Below are 17,071 nucleotides of genomic sequence, written 5' to 3'. Positions count from 1 at the left end.
AGCAGCAAATAGTAAACAATATGTGTTGAGATGGAGGAAGTACTTGTAAAAGGAGGCAGAAAGAAGTGGCTATCCTTCAATGTCCATGTGTTGGAAGCAGAATAATGGGGGGGGGGGGGGAATAGGCTGCATACCACACATTTCCCACATTCCAAAAACATCCCCCAAAGGAATCATAGACTTTTAAGTGGAACTTATGGCCACGTGGCCCAGTGTTACTGCTGTGACCATGTTGGTACCTTCAAGAAAAGAAGACTGAGCATAACGCAGTTGATTGTTGAAAAAACAGGTAATCAAATAGTTGTGTTAATAACAGAGGTATTCAATATATTATAGGAGAGAAAAATATTTTAAAGCATAGGATTCAATAGAGGAAGAGACGAATTAACTAAGAACTTCCTGGATGGCATTTTTAAAAGTATATGACACAATTAGAGATGAAACTAACATTGAGAATGGCAGCATTCTTGATTACACATGGAAATTCAAGATTTATCCCACCCACCTGCCCTATTCTACTTAATCTCACTTTACAGCTTTGCAAAATGCTTTCTCATACATCAATTCATTCATTTCTTATAACAAGCCCTTGAGCTAAGCAAAGCAATTATAGTGCCTCAGTTAGAGATTTGTCATTGCGTAGCACCTTGTTCATATCATTAATGAGTCTATCTCTATTTTACTACCGTAACTTTTTTTTTCTGTTTTATCCTTCCTACCATCCTTCCCTACTTCCTTGCTTACGTTTGACATGTATCTTTCCATTCTAAGGTTTGTGAGTTCTGTGAGAATGTAGAGATCTCCATCTCAAGTGCCTAGCATCATTCTTGGAAGACAATTACACTCTAGTGGACACACAATTCATGCTCATTGCATTAATGTTCAGCAGTCACTCATGAAAGAATTGGAGAAATGATGAATCATGGGAACGCAGGAAAGCTTAAACATACATAAGCATACTATATGATAACTCTGAACAATACCTCAAATGAATCCCTAAAAAGTAAAAGAAATGAGGAAATAGAAATAACAGCACAAATTATACTGAACTAAAAAATAAAATAGATGACAACACATCCAAACACTAGTTTCAGCAGAGACAAAGAAAACAAACATCTGACACTTTCAAGCAAGAATGACAACAAAGACCTGAAAAAAAAAAAAAAAAAACAGCAAGACAGTATGAAGGATAAGGAAATAGATTCCACAGAGCTAGATAAATTAAAAACAAAACAGTTATATAAAAATACTATGCACACCTTTGTGCCTAAAATTTTAAAGCCACAGAAAATAAATGGATTGTCTTCTAGAAAAATTTAAAGTATCAAGGAAAACCCAGGTTTTAATACATCAATAATCACTAAAGATACCTAAAAGATTGTCAGACGTATTTTCCTAAAAATGACTCAAGGTTTTGATGATGAGGTCTACAGCTTCTTCATGTGAAGATCAATGTTATAGAATATGTTCCCAAATCAAAAAAAGAGGGACATCTTTCTAACTCATTAGGTGCTAATATAATCTTGACACTAAGCCAAAAGGTCCTACACATACATAGAAACAAACTCACTCTTTCATAAAGAAAGAAACCTTTAGACCATCAAGTGGTCGGATGGTTAAGATACATAGCCAACTTTGTGGTTCAAGTACCAGACCCCTGACAACTTGGAAAATATACCACGCATGTGTGTGCATGCCCAAAATCACTAGAGGAGAATGGAAGAGAAGGAATAGTGGCATGGGCATCCCCCTGGAGGGTGATTTCTCACTTTTCCCTTTTTCTGTTATTTCTCTCTGGTAAGCACATTCACACCATGGCAAAAATCTAAAAACAAAATAAAATAAAACAAATAAAAAAACAAACAAAATCCCAAACTGTAGACCAAAAGATCTATCATAAGCAGATGCAAAAATTAGCTACTACAATTCAGCAGTATGTTAAATAAACTATGAGCAAACAGAGTTTGTCCCACAAAGGAAAATATGGTGAAATATCAGAAAATGTATCACTATAAGTCACTGTATGAAAGAAAGATAAAAATAAGTGAATATTTCTATAATAACAATAATTCTTACTGAGTACTATGTGCCCAGCACTGTTTTAAGTTCCTCTACTATGAACTCATTTAATTTCTGAAATAACCCCGTGGAGTACACCCTATTATTTCTTCTACTTTTTCAAATTTAAAACACATAAACAAACAAAAAACCTGATGCACAGAAAAGCAGTGAAAATATGAACTAGATGCAGAACTCTGGGGACCAGCAGTTAGCATAACAGCTATGTCGCTGAATTCCCATGTGGCCCATCACCGTTTGAGTCCCGGACCCGGTGGCTTAAACTCACGCCAGGCACATGTGCGTGTGTGCCCAAGATCCCGAGAGGAGAATGGAGGAGAAGGGATTGCAGTGTGGTCATCCTCCCTGGTGGTGATTTCTCACTTTCTGTCTCTCTGTCTCTCTCTGTCTTTCTGGCGAGTGCATGCACCCTGTAGCAAAAAAAAAACAAAAAACAAAAAAAAACACCTCTCATTTTTTTTTGGAAAGATTTTCACTATAGGGTGCGTGTGCTCGCCAGGCAGACAGAGAGAGACACAGAGACAAAAAGTGAGAAATCACCCCCTAGAGGGGATGGTCACGCCACAATCCCTTCTCTTCCATCCTCCTCTCGGGATCTTGGGCACGCAAGCACATGCGCCCGGCGTGAATTTTAAGCCACCAGGTCCGGGACGCGAACCACAGTCGACTACGTGGGAGTCCAGCAACATAGCCTTACACTAACTGCTGGTTCCCGGAAAAAAAAAAAAAAAAAAAGAACCAACTCTGACTCCAAAATGTGCTCTCTGAACAACCGGAGAGCATTATACTACTAGTATAATGTATTATAGTCCTCTAGAATATATCTCTGTATAAACAGTATCCATGATTTAAATGTAAAGGAAACTACAATACAACATAAACTAAATTGTTTTTAAAATTAAGAAAGAAAGAAAGAAAGAAAGAAAGAAAGAAAGAAAGCCAGCCAGCCAGCCAGCCTCAGGATTCACTAAGGCAGTCAGATTCCACATGGCTGACAGCAGAATTCAAATCCTAGACTGGCAGCTTAAGAACTATATCAGGTACTTGTGTGAGTGCCCAAAATCCCAAAAGGAGGGAAAGATAAAGGAGAATGGATTCAGGTGTGCCCATGCCCCATGGGGGAGAGGGAGTGCTTTCTCACTTGTCTCTCTCTCTCTCTAGTATATGCATGTGCCCTCTAGAAAAATTTAACAACAACAAAAAACATTAAGAGGGGAAACAATCAACCAAAAAGGGTATAGAAGGTAACTATTCAATTCTAAATCAGATTTATCCAGAGAGATCTGCACTTTGAAAGTTCCCATTGAAAGGTGAACAAAGGTTCTAGGTGGGGCAAAACACTAGAGCAGAGGTTCCCAACTCCTGGACCATGGACCAGTACTGGTCCACACCTTGTTAGGAACTGGGCCGGCCGCACGGCAGGAAGTGAGCAGTGGGCAAGTGAAGCTTCATCTGTATTTACAGTCACTCACCCTCACTCCCATTACTACTCGAGCTCTGCCTCCTATCAGATCAGTGATGGCATTAAATTCCCATAGAAACCCCCAGATGGGAATCATCCAGTTGCAGAAACAAGTGCAGAGCTCCCACTGATTCTGCATTATGGTGAGTCATATAATTATTTCCTGATACATTACAATGTAATAATAATAGATATAATAAAGTGCACAATAAATGTAATGTGCTTGAATTGGCCTGAAACACACCCCCTCACCACTATCAGTCAATTGAAAAATTGTCTTCCACAAAATAAGTCCCTGGTGCCAAAATAGTTAGGGGCTGCTGCACTAGAGAAGGAAAAAAAAAAACTCTGTCATTTCTAATGTTATTGTGTGTAAAAACAATGACACCAAAATTACAATGGCAATTAATAGAAAACATTAGTAATAATAATAATAACAAATAACAATAGTAAGACATGGAGTCATGGTAAAATCATCAATAGCAACAATGACTCCCTGGTTATGTACACTCTCCCTCTGAGCCCAGCTCCGTGCTACTACGTGCCTTGTTTATTTCTAATAAATACGAGTTACTCTCTCCCTTTCACATAGAAGTTAACTGGTGTTACCAAAGGCAGGCTAAGTAGCTGGTTAATAAGTGGCAGATGTGGGATTTCAATACAACTATGTCTGGCTCAAATCTTTGGTTGATAAACACCAGGACAAATTCTCTCTCTCAATTACAATGTCAGGGTGAAGTTTCAAATTATGAGAAAAACCCTTGGCATTTAATTTCCAATGATAAAAAAAGTCATTTCTTCAAGGAATAGGACCAGCATTTAATCAGTATGCCATCAAGACTGTTCACACAAAGGTAGTACGTATTTGACAACCAGGGATAAAAGTGATATTGTTTGGGAAACGAAGCCACGTTCAATTCTTTTTTTTTTCAAAAATAATTCTTTCTTGTAAGGTATGTTTTAATTTAATTTAAGTCTTGGAAAACAGCTTACCCAAAAATGATTTTTGCAAGTCACGTACACTATTTCAATCTGTCATTTTGTATTGACCTTCACAGGCCTGAAATATATTGCGCTGGACTTGTGAAGCTTATGAGAATGATATTAAAGTTGGTAGTACGTATTTGACAACCAGGGATAAAAGTGATATTGTTTGGGAAACGAAGCCACGTTCAATTCTTTTTTTTTCAAAAATAATTCTTTCTTGTAAGGTATGTTTTAATTTAATTTAAGTCTTGGAAAACAGCTTACCCAAAAATGATTTTTGCAAGTCACGTACACTATTTCAATCTGTCATTTTGTATTGACCTTCACAGGCCTGAAATATATTGCGCTGGACTTGTGAAGCTTATGAGAATGATATTAAAGTTGGTAGTATTTTTTAAAATCTTATTTTATATCCACTCCAATTTTTACTCCACTCTGTACAATTCTTGGAAGCAATGATATTATAAAAAATTCTTAGAATCTACCAGTTTTGTTGTTAATTAGAATTTATTGATGTTAATTCAATAAATCATGGTAAAAGTAGAAGTTTTACTCAAACAAAATGCAAGGAATCAACTGTTCAGAAGAATAGGTATCTCAATATTTTGATGTTACAAAATAGATTTTAATATTTTGTCATATATTTAAGGCCTTACACTCAGTTTATTAGGGTGTGTATATGCAAGTCAAATTTGGAATAACTTGCTTTAATTAAATCTTACATTATTGAATATAATTCTTCTATAATCTATTTTTCGTATTTTAATTTTCACCGTTCAATAATTGCATAATGGTAATCAATCTTCTTTCGTGTGTGTCATCTTTTGCTTTTTTGGCCAGTGCACAACTCAAGTTTGCATCATTCACTTTGCCTATTTCACTTTATAGTCAACTCTTCACTAATGTTGGGAATATTCAATTGCTGAAATAATTAATAGCATGTTACTTCAAAAAGTAGCAATGAACGATACAAATATTGAGGTAGTCTTTAGAAAGCACTAGGATATGTACTATATAAAATTAGCATCTTCCAGAAAGGTGGAAAATTATAAATTATAGTGTATAATTGTTTCCAACTAAAAATTTCTAAAAACTTCAACTATCTTTATAACAAATAAAATAATCAAACTTTTCTTTTAAGGAATATGCCTCTCATTTTTCAATAGACTGTCTTAATTACATTATCATCTGTTAAAAAATAGGGAAGACAAAATCCAGGCTTCTGGATAAAATTCATAGTATCACTACCATCTGAAAATGTTAAAATTAAACTAAAGATTTTCTTGTTTTGTTTTGGTTTAGGACATAACTCCCAAGTAGCAGAAAAACCAGAGAGAAAACAAAAACAAAGTCAAACAAACAAAAAACCTGAAGCTGGAAAACAGGAGCATAAGTGATAAATAATTCAGTGGCTCCAAGAATACCAAATTCTAAGCTGACCGATGAAACATGAAGAGGAACCAAAGGTATGAGGTACCTCTGGAAGTGCAGGCTAAGGGACAGCAGTTGCAACGAAGTTAGTTTGATGGTTCTTAAAGGAATAGTTAGAAACCCAGATCTTTGTCCATTGACGCTGCAGGGCAACTGGCTTTCACTAACTTTAACAGAATACTGAAAATTATTCTTTGGGAAGTTTAAAAAAGGAGTCCATTTTATTTGAGTGGTAGCCAATTGAAGATCAGGAGTCACATGACCATTAGTTAGGTGGATACTGAGATACACAAATGTCTTCTTCCACTGGGGAACAAGCACAGAGGACTGGGTCTTTAGTTCTAGAATCTTCTCTGGGAAACCAGCATAAAGGAGAAACACTGGTGCTATGGTTTGAATGTACCCCCAAAGTTCATGCATTGAGAATTAACAGAATTAAGGAAGCAAAAACTTAATCTGACTATAGTGTTAAAGAAGGTACTCTAGGGAAATTGGGATTAAGGTCATTAGGGCAAGGCCACCATGACTAACTTCTGGTGGGTTTATAAGGAGAGAGAATGAGACCGGAGCAGAGATACATGGAGATGGACACTTATACTTCTGCCTTCTACCATGTTGTGATAAAGCCAGAAGACCCACACCAGATGCAGTCCCTGAACCATGAACCTCCAAACAGTGAGCTGAATAAACTTCTATTTTTGTAAATTAACCAGACTCAAGTATTTTCTGTTATTAGCAACAAAACAGACTGAAACAGAAACCTGGTATAGAACAAAGTGAGGTGACTGCTTATAACAAATACCTGAAAATGTGGAAGTGGCTTTGGAACAGAGAAATGGGCATAAGTTGGAAGAGTTTCAAGAAGCGAATTGTTAGAGCAATTCTCATTGAAGGTCAGAAAATGAGAAGACTCAAGAAAGTTTTTAATGTCTTATAAATTGGTTACATGATGATGACAAGAATCCTAATAAAAGTATGGACAATAGAGGTCATTCCAAGGAGACTTCAGGGGAAAATAAGAAATACCTTATTGGAAATTGGAGAAAAGGTCATCCACCTCACACCACCATTGTAAAGAATTTGTCTGCATTGTGTTCATGCCCTAAGACTTTGTAGAATGCCAAATCTAAGAGTGATGAAGATCTGGCAAATGAAACCTCAACCCAAGTTATAGAAGGAACTTTGTGAGTGCTTTCAGCAAGAGATAACAAAATAAAAGGGCAATACAATACATTATAATACAATAGATATTTTTGAAGGAGTTATCTTGGGTAAAAAGAAATGGGGTGAGTGACAGGATGAGGGATGAATATTTTTTGTAACATTTTAGAACTTGGTATTTGAAGCTATAGTTAGTATAAATATGCCACATATCATCTACAATGTATTGTATATAAATGTGTTTTATTTAGGAGACTAAGATAGAAAATCCAAAATTTAACTTGTGGAGAGTCATCAAAATTTAAGGCATTCAGAATTTTTAATAAATGATAGTCTCATTTTACCATAAATCAAACACATGTCTCTACCAACTACTATAGCTCCCCTTCTCACTTGCAGGAAATATACACCTAATGCCATACAGTTTTGGTTTCATGTGAATTTTAGAAATTATTTAACTGTGACAATGTATGACAACATAGGACCTAGGTTCTTCAAACTTAGTTTTACTAATAATGGAGTAATGCTTTTATGAATGTTAAATGTAAAAAGAAACATTTAGAGGTTTTAGGAATAAGAAACTATAACCCAATATATAAATAAATACAATAAGTATTATTACAAAAACCTATAATTTTGTTACATTTCTATCAAATGATATACACCAATACACTTATGACTGTATCCATTTATACATTTAATTCAATAAGTAGATTGGGGCATTCATCAGTTGTTCTTCATGTGGGATTTAGAGATGAGTGAACTGGCCAAGAGATCTGGCTCAATGAGTCTGTTCTTCTTGAAAGATTCTAACATTATTCTCAAATTCCCATGTCTGAGTTTATCTCTCCCAGGAGTGAGAGAAAGATATGGAAAGACAGTATCCCCAACAAGTTTTGACACCCAATCAATCCCACCCAGCCAGAGCTGGATTGTGGCCACATGCGCTACATACTCAGGGAGGTCTCCAAACACCTGAACCCTGAACCTTACCATTTGGGTCAATTTCAAATGTGTCACATTTTGCCACTATAGCACCATCTGGATTCATTTATATATATTTTGATCTTTCTTAGCCTCATAGTGTTCTCAAATAATGATCACTAGAACAGTCTTATTGATTAAAAGTAAAAATTTTCCTTTCATTTAGGTGCAATCGATTAGAGAGAGAATAGAAAAAGAATAGGTAACTTCATATTCATGAAAGACTTTTTAAAGTTGTCTTTAAAATTTTTATTGCAAATATTTGAGGTTTATAACATGATATTTTAGGATACATAAAGATACAGAAATACATACATTTATATAGAGATACTGCAATGGTTACTATAAGGGAACCAATTAACACCTATTATCTCACATTGTTACTGTTTTATTTGACAGGAGCCGCTAAAATCAAATTACTTAACAAAGAGTCTTTATTTTTTCAAGTTTTTTATTTATTTTTTATTCATAATAGAGACATATGAAAGAGAGAAGCACCCTCAATGGGGTCTTATTATGCAATGATCCCTTTTTCCTGCCCTCCAGTTAGTCAGAATCTTAGGCATGAACCTAGCTTGTTTTCAGACCAACCCAGGGAACTAAACCACAGTTAGCAATGTGGCTTCCTGCACGATCATTCAGTTTTCTGCCAACTCCAACACCATGTTAGGCCCTTACTAATTCTTAATCTATATTCTTTCATAAGTAAGCAAATAATCACTTTTTTGTTTCACTGATTTTTCGTATTGTTTTCACAGCCTCAATTTTATTTATTTCTGCTCTAATCATCATTATTCCTTCCCTTCTACTAACTTCAGGTTTGGTTTGTTCTTGCTTTTCTAACTCCTTAACATGCATCATTAGGTTGTGGATCTAAAATCTTTCTACTTTTTAATTGAAGGTATTTTGTGCTACAAACTTCCCTCTTTCTTCTTTTGCTATATCTCTCAGGTTTTGATATGTTGTCTGTTCCTTTTCATCTCTTTCAAGGAACTTCTAAATTTCCATCTTAATCTATTCATTGACACTGTCAGTTCAAGATCATGTGGCTTAATTTCACGTGTCTATAGAGTTTCCAAAGTTCCTCTTGTTATTGATTTCTAGTTCTATTTCACTATAGTCAGAAACATTACCACAATGACATTACTTCAACATTTTAGTTTGTCAAGAATTGTTTTGTGGCCTATCGATATTGTCTAGCCAGAAGAATGTTCCACATGCTAATGAGGAGAATGTGTATTCTGCAGCTGTAGGAAGCCACATACACAAAATGGCTGACATGACCTTCATACAAGGACCTTCAAGTATCCTTGTTCTGGGAGTAGACAATTCACCCTGGGATTCACTCATTCAGGCAGGTCCTCAGTCAGGTCCGCCACCATTCCTTGCCCCCTTTTTACCTCGCCTCCTGGCTTTACCCTTTAACGCAGCAACCAATCAGTGGTTGCAGAATTGCATCCCTCATTGTACAACCAATTAGCTTCCTACCCTGTGTATATAAGAATGTTCTCTGGCCCTCAAAAAACGATCAACTGCATACCATCCTGAGCTGTGACACTGTGTCACTCCTGTGCTGTGACGCTGCACCAGTTCCAGACCTCGGCTCTCTCTCACTCAGGTAGCTTGTTCAGTTGTCCTGCGGGCCGGGACATGTAGCAGCTAGATGAAATATTCTGTAAATTTCTGTTACATCCCTTTCATTTATACTATAGGGTTTTTTCCACCTTTTCAAAATTTTTAAAGTTTTTTGCTATATTCACATGTGCTTGCCAGAGAGAGTGAAAAATTGAGAAATCACTCCCCAGGAAGGATGGTCATGCCTCAATCCCTTTTCTTCTATTCTCCTCTCAGAATTTTGAGCATGCACACACAAGCGTCTGGCATGATTTTCAAGCCACCTAGTCTAAGGCTTGCACCACAGTCAACCATGTGGGAGTCTAGCACCTTAACCACTATACTACTTGCTAGCCCCCTATACCGCAGTTTTAACTCTGATGTTTCTTTGTTGACTTTCTGTCTGGATGATCTGTCCAATACTGAGAGTTGAATGTTAAAGGCTCAAACTATTATTGCATTGTAATCTCTTTCTTTTTAGATCTAATAATAATTGCTTTATACATTTGGTTGCTTGTGTGTTGGGTACTTTATGTAAAAAGGTACTTTCAAAAGTTTGTGTAGCCTAATGGTTAAGGGAGCTGGATCCCACTGGCTAACCAGCATTCTAATCCCAGCCCTGGGGGCTTGAAAAACACACTGAACATGTGTGTGTCTTCAAATCTCCAGAAGATAGAGAAATGGAGAAGGGACTACAGCATGACCATGCCCCAATTTAGGGGGAAGGGTATTTTCACCTTCTCTGTCTCTTTCTGCCTATGAAAAATTAAAAAATAAACTTTGTGGAAAAGTGAACTTAAAGTATAAGTTTATTTAGTGCAAAAAATTTTGAAATGCACACTCAGATTTTCATAATACACATTTTCGTGAACTTTTTGAAGACTGCATATTTGCCATTATGATATCATGTTACTGACTTGATTCCTTTTTCATTACATAACTACTTTGGTTTTTTAACCTTAATTTTCAGTCTATGTATAATTTTTCTGGCATTTCATAGATCTCCTTTTCAGGTACATTGATAGAGAATTATCATGTTCCTTTAGGGTGTAATAATACCATTTTTTAAATAATGTTTCTTGAATCTCTTTGTGGATATGTGTGTATCTAGTGGAGCAGTTGCCTTTACAATTTTATGAGATGGCTTTCCAGGTGACACTTTAACTGTAATCAGCATAAGCAATGTTTGCGTGCCTTGGTAGCTTAAGCTGCAGGAACTTACAAAACTAGACCACTGATAGGACCTGGCTGTCCTAAACACAGGGCATGCTTGTGGCTTGGTAGGGTCACCCCAGTACTTCTGTGTGGCCTGGCTGCTTCCATGGGCCATAGGTGAGAGGGGCCATTTCAGCAGCTATCTGTGCAGCACATAGTTGTGAATGAGGTTACCCCACTGGCTACTCCTAGGAATGGGGGTTTGCAGGCAGGACCACTCCAGAGGTTCCTGGTATGGGCTGCAGTGGGTAGGGTCACTCTTCCAGCTAGTCCCACAAAATACAGGGGTGACAGGACCTTTCTGAGGGCTTCGCTGTGGGTGGGATAAGCTGCTGGGACATGTGTGGATGTGGCCAGAAGACAACTTTGTGCAGCCATAATATGGGTGGAGAAGGGTCTAATTAGACCTGGACTCATCTTCTGGGACAATTCAGTGGCTTGGACCTCCTGGCTGCTCCTCAAACTAGGGTCAGTGCCTGTGAAGCTACAGAATTCCTTGGCAGTAAAGACTTCAAGTGTCCAAGGTGGTAAAGGAAGCTACTGGGAGTCTCCTCTTTACCTCTTCTCTGTTACAACAAGTCCCTTCTAGTTTCAAGTCTACCTTGAATGTGGAGATCCAGCAACAGATGCAGTATGTTTTACTTCCTCATTTCCAAGGTCATCCTGAGTCTATGTGTTCCCCCTCAAACGCTCAAGGTGAATGTCAGCTCCTTGTTCTTTTTTTTTTTCTTCTTCAAATATAGAATGCTTTATGAATTTGTGTGTCATCCTTGTTCTGGGGCTGTGTAATCTTCTCCATTTCATTCCAAATTTAGTATATGTGATTGTAAAGCACGCATTCCTGTTCTTTATTGTGAAGGGATGCATGTTAGGCACTTCTGGTCAACCCTCTTGATGGAAGTCTCATCAAAGTAGTCTATTTTTTTTTTTTTAAGAGAGATTTTTGCTATAGGGCGCATGTACTCACCGGAGAGAAAAAGAGACAGAAAGTGAGAAATTCCTTCCCAGTGAGGATGGCAACACTACATTCCCTTTTCCTTCATTCTCCTCTTGGCATTTTAGGCACGAGCATGCGCGCGTGCGTGCACACACACACACACACACACACACATACATTCTTCTTCAAATATAGAATGCTTTATGAATTTGTGTGTCATCCTTGTTCTGGGGCTGTGTAATCTTCTCCATTTCATTCCAAATTTAGTATATGTGATTGTAAAGCAAGCATTCCTGTTCTTTATTGTGAAGGGATGCATGTTAGGCACTTCTGGTCAACCCTCTTGATGGAAGTCTCATCAAAGTAGTCTATTTTTTTTTTTTTAAGAGAGATTTTTGCTATAGGGCGCATGTACTCACCGGAGAGAAAAAGAGACAGAAAGTGAGAAATTCCTTCCCAGTGAGGATGGCAACACTACATTCCCTTTTCCTTCATTCTCCTCTTGGCATTTTAGGCACGAGCATGCGCGCGTGCGTGCACACACACACACACACACACACACATACACACACAGCCGGCATGAGTTTTAAAGCTCCAGGCCCGGTACTTAAACCACAGTCAACTACATGGGAGTCCAGCAATAAAACCATTATTCACCCACTTGTCCCTCATCCAAGAACTCTTAATACATCTAATTTGGAACCTAGAATTCATTTTTCTGTAGAGATAATACTCAGATAGAAACAGCTTACAATTTAATGTGTGTGTGTGTGTGTGTTTTAATTTGCAAGAGGGCACATGAATTTACTAGAGAGAAAGTAAGAGAAAGAAAGAGGGAGAGAGGGAGAAAGTACACACTTCCTCAATGGGACATGGTCATGCCACAATCCCTTCTCCTTCATAACTCCATCTGTCTTGATTTGGGTCGTACACACACATATGCACATAGCAAAATTTTCAAGCTACTGGGGCCAAGATTCTAACCATACACTCATGTGGGAATCCATCTCCTTCAACTATCAGTTTACTATGAGTGTGTCTGGCGTGGCTTTTCTATTGGTAATACTCATCTGTGTGTGGTTGAACATGCGAATATACTCAAATCATGTTGCATGGTTAAAAAAATAGTAATATAGTCAGAGTAGCTGTAAGTATTTCTTTACTGCTTTCTAAAGGTTCACCAGTCAGTGTACTAAGAATACACATATGTACCCAGGGGTTTCACAGTAGCTTATGTTTCAACATGAAATTTAATACTTGCTAGTATATTATTTTCTTTTTCCCCTCAAGAATTTTGCATGAACTACACTATCCATGGCCTAGGATTTGGAGAAGAAGGTGTTCACATTAAATTCCACTGCTAAGAAGAATTTATTTCAAGGTAAAATAAAAACAAAAATTTTAAAAGGTTTTTGAAATATAGATTCACTTCAATGTATATATGTTAAAATGAAGATCCTTGAGAGAATAAACTTTAAAAAAACATTCTGGTACGAATAAAATATTTCAAATTAGATTAATATGCACAAGCCCTCTTTGGGCCTATAACCCCAAATGTATGACTTTCTTATTTCAAAGAAAAGGTACTCTTTTGTAAATGCTCTTCTCTAAAATGTGGGAGAACAATTTCCGCTGCAAAGTAGGTTGTGCAGAGCCTCTGTGATCTTACCTAAATTATTAATTTGGTTAATCAGTGCATTCCCTTCACAGATATTCCAAAGGGAGACTGGCCCTACTCCCTGTCCAAAATTTCACAATATTAATTAGTACATTTTTATTTTTTAAATAAAAACATTATTAAACCCAGTCAATATCCAACTTTCTTATGGAAGATAAAGTATATGAAGCAAACTATTTACAACAAAAGCTGGTATATTTCATTACATTTTCCACAAAGGAATTTAGTCTATAGTTCTACTACATATGCAATCTGCACTTTATAATAGAACAAAATTTACTCCCCAAAATCTTCCACAATGTATAATTAGGACACCTGCCTTAAATCTTTTGACAAGTTTTTAGTTCATTTCTTGGGAAAAACATTCTGGCTGTTTCTTTTTTAATCAAAGCTATTTTGTTAAATTGCTTTCCGAGCAGACCTCAGAATATTAGCAGCCAAAGTCTAGCTCTGGCCTTGTCGCAATTTGAATATTAACAGTCATAGTTTTACAGCCATTCCATTTTGAGTAATGCACTGCAACTCCCACAATTCAGCCGTCATTTTTTCCCTTCCTCAGCTGGCCCTGGCCCTTAGAATGTTTGCGTGGTGTCACCGTGAATGTGCTCAGAGCAGAGTTATATGGCATCATTTGGAGAAACATTGCGTTAATAACCAGAGTTCAAGGGCAAAGGATATAAACGGAGCAAATTACAAGTCTGAACAGATATATAGCTTTTGCTAAAAGGGACATGGGCTGCTACTTTATTTACTGGGCACTGGTGCACTTGTGGAAGGTGCCGGAACACAGGAAGGCATTTTTAAACAACTACATCACAGCTTAAGAAAACAACATATATTTTCAGACTAGAAAGAAAGCTACTGCAAGTACCAACAATTCTAAGTTTTCTAATGAGAGAATACTATTTGCTATAATGTACCTTAAGTTTTCAGGGTTATTTCACAGATAATGTCATTTTATATGCCACCGTGGAGGGAGAGCAGAAGATGTTGGAACCCTTTTAATACATCATTTCAAACTACAACTTAGCCCAATTTTGTCAGGGAATTTCTTACTGTGTATATTGTAGCCATTTTAACCCATTTTATCACCCTAGTTCAATACCAACACCATGAAAGAATGATTGTGAAAATTCTGTATTTTAGTTTTATATGTTGATTTCAGAGCAACCTCGGTAATTACACAAAGAAAACAACTAAAAGAGAAAAAAGAAACTAAAATAGTGGAAGAAAAATGAATTTAAAAAAGGATAAATGAATATCTTAATAGCCAAAGACAATGAATACCAAAGAAATAATTTCTACCTGCTACATTACTAAATATTTTTACTAATATTCTCAATAACACTGAGCATACTTTTTAAAATCTGATTCCTTTCACAATGTATATCCATACATCAAAGCATCATGCTGCATATCTTCTTGAATATATGCAATTTTTAACTTTTTAATTTTACATCAATATAACTGAACAAAGTGTGGCACAATATTTTCCTTTTGACAGATGGAGTGCTGCTTGTTGTTTTTGTTGATAAGTAATTTGGAAACTATGGTAAAACTATCATAATCGTCATTAAATGTGGTCCATTTATTCCATTAAAAAATCTTTGCAATTAATAATTTAAAACATGGAAATTTTGCCTTAAGATGTTCCTTACTATATTATTTATTCTACTGAAACCAAAAACAACCTAAATGTCCCAAACTGGAAAAATGGTCAAACATATTGCACACACATTCAGTGAAATATTATGCTGTTATTAAAATTAATTTAGTCTCTAACAATATTAAAAACTGCTTTTGACATATTGCTATATGCACTCACAGATTTAAGTACTCTTTTGTAAGTATTTAAGTGTACATAAATATAATTTTAGTAAGAAACGTGCATAAATTTAACTTACCTGTGCATTTTTTGTGTATGCTGGCTATGTTCACCTGATGAGACATTTAGATTTCTTTATAAAATTCCCTTTTTTCTAAATTTAGTTATGCTAATATAATATTTAAAAAGAAATACCAATACCTGAATCCTCCCTCCCAGTAATTTTCAACTACTAGATAAAATACACCTTTTGTGACATGTTCAGATCTCATTCATTGCCATATTAAAGATGGCTTTCAATTCTTTATTGGTAATAGAGGTAAGGGCAGAAGGAGATGGTGGGTATTCTAAAGCACAATCAGAATAACATTCTCGTCTTAGGAAAAAATTCACCTGTTTTCTCTAAACCACTTTGCTCTCAGAAGTAAATGAATCAGCATAGACGCAGGACTGACTTATGCCTTCACACGAGATGTATTACCTTCAGCGCTGTGGCTTGCACAGGAGAAATGTGTGCAGTGAATGGACCTGTCCTTCAGTTGCCAAAGAAAAGCCCAGATGATACAATAGCTACCAGCTCTATTTCTATGGGAGTTCACGACATATTTTCTCCTGCTATCCATCTGTCTGCCTCAATCCCTACTCTGGACCTAATGAGATTTTAAAAGGACACCTCTTACACAGAACTGCCCAAAACCATGCACTGTCATCATTTTACAAGGACAAACAAAACATACTCAAATTGCTTGTGACATTTAAACATATAAAAGCTAAATTATGAAAATATTGCATATCCTTATATGTAAAATATAGATTTAGAACACACACTTGGATTTTATTTTATTCTTTAGGGGGAAAAAAAGTTTTACTATCATTTAGTAGCCAGTTATCTTATCTTTTTAACTGAGACAGAACAGCTAAAATGTCTTGCCCACTGGCATTTAGCCATTTTTGATGGTTTCAATATTGCCTGAGCTAAGGGAATGCAACTGTTCAGGTCTGATTTCATATTGTTTTCTAGATACTGATAGGGCTCATCCACATAAATGACAAATAAGACTTCTAAACTGTTTGCAATTTGAGAAGGGGAGGTTCGTGGATTATTCTGACGGTGAAATGATTTGTCAAACATCAGTCCAAAATCGCACCGGGTTCTTCACCCTCCACTTTCCCATAGTGCGTTTTCCTTTCTCCCACAGAGATAAAATAGAAACTAATCTTCAAAATCTAAACATTCCAAGCCTGGTCCTTTTGTGCAAGCATCTTGCTCTCTCCCCTCTGTACTGAGCTGCTCTAGTGCGCTCCTATTTACATTCGCCGGCCCCCCGCTGCTCAGACCCAGCCGGCAGACAGGCCATCCATCATCCGTCCTCCCCCTGCCGAGCGCACCGCAGCGGCCAATCCGGCGGCAGGTGGAGCCACACCTGCGGGACAGCCGCAGCTTCCCTCCAGTCTCATCACCGAGCCTCTCGCATGCTACCAGTGCCCTTTCGAGACACTGCATCCTCCAAGGCCAAAACCAACCAGACAGGTACGAGACACTGCATCCTCCAAGGCCAAAACCAAGCAGACAGGTATGCGAGGGTGACAGGGACCCTGTGTGCTGGCAGCCAGAGACGCGGAAGGCACGTTCTCCCTAAAGCACATGCCTGCTTTGGATGGGGGCTACCATCTCGGAGTGTGGACACACAGGCCCGC

The 17,071-nt window shown here is 37.1% G+C and overlaps 2 non-coding genes across 2 annotated transcripts; both read right to left on the bottom strand.

The window, feature by feature from the left end:
* Window positions 1–11,666: 11,666 nt before the first annotated feature.
* Window positions 11,667–11,768, bottom strand: LOC114006609 (U6 spliceosomal RNA). Its single transcript, XR_003548325.1, has one exon. It is a non-coding gene; the product is annotated as a U6 spliceosomal RNA (small nuclear RNA).
* A 287-nt stretch (window positions 11,769–12,055) lies between these two features.
* LOC114006599 (U6 spliceosomal RNA) lies at window positions 12,056–12,157 on the bottom strand. Its single transcript, XR_003548311.1, has one exon. It is a non-coding gene; the product is annotated as a U6 spliceosomal RNA (small nuclear RNA).
* Between the last annotated feature and the right edge of the window lie 4,914 nt (window positions 12,158–17,071).

Source organism: Tupaia chinensis, unplaced genomic scaffold (genome assembly GCF_000334495.1).
Source record: "Tupaia chinensis unplaced genomic scaffold, TupChi_1.0 Scaffold000078_1, whole genome shotgun sequence".
Lineage (NCBI taxonomy): Eukaryota > Metazoa > Chordata > Mammalia > Scandentia > Tupaiidae > Tupaia > Tupaia belangeri.
Note: the sequence above shows the minus strand (reverse complement) of the source record. Positions and strands in the feature narration are given on the sequence as shown.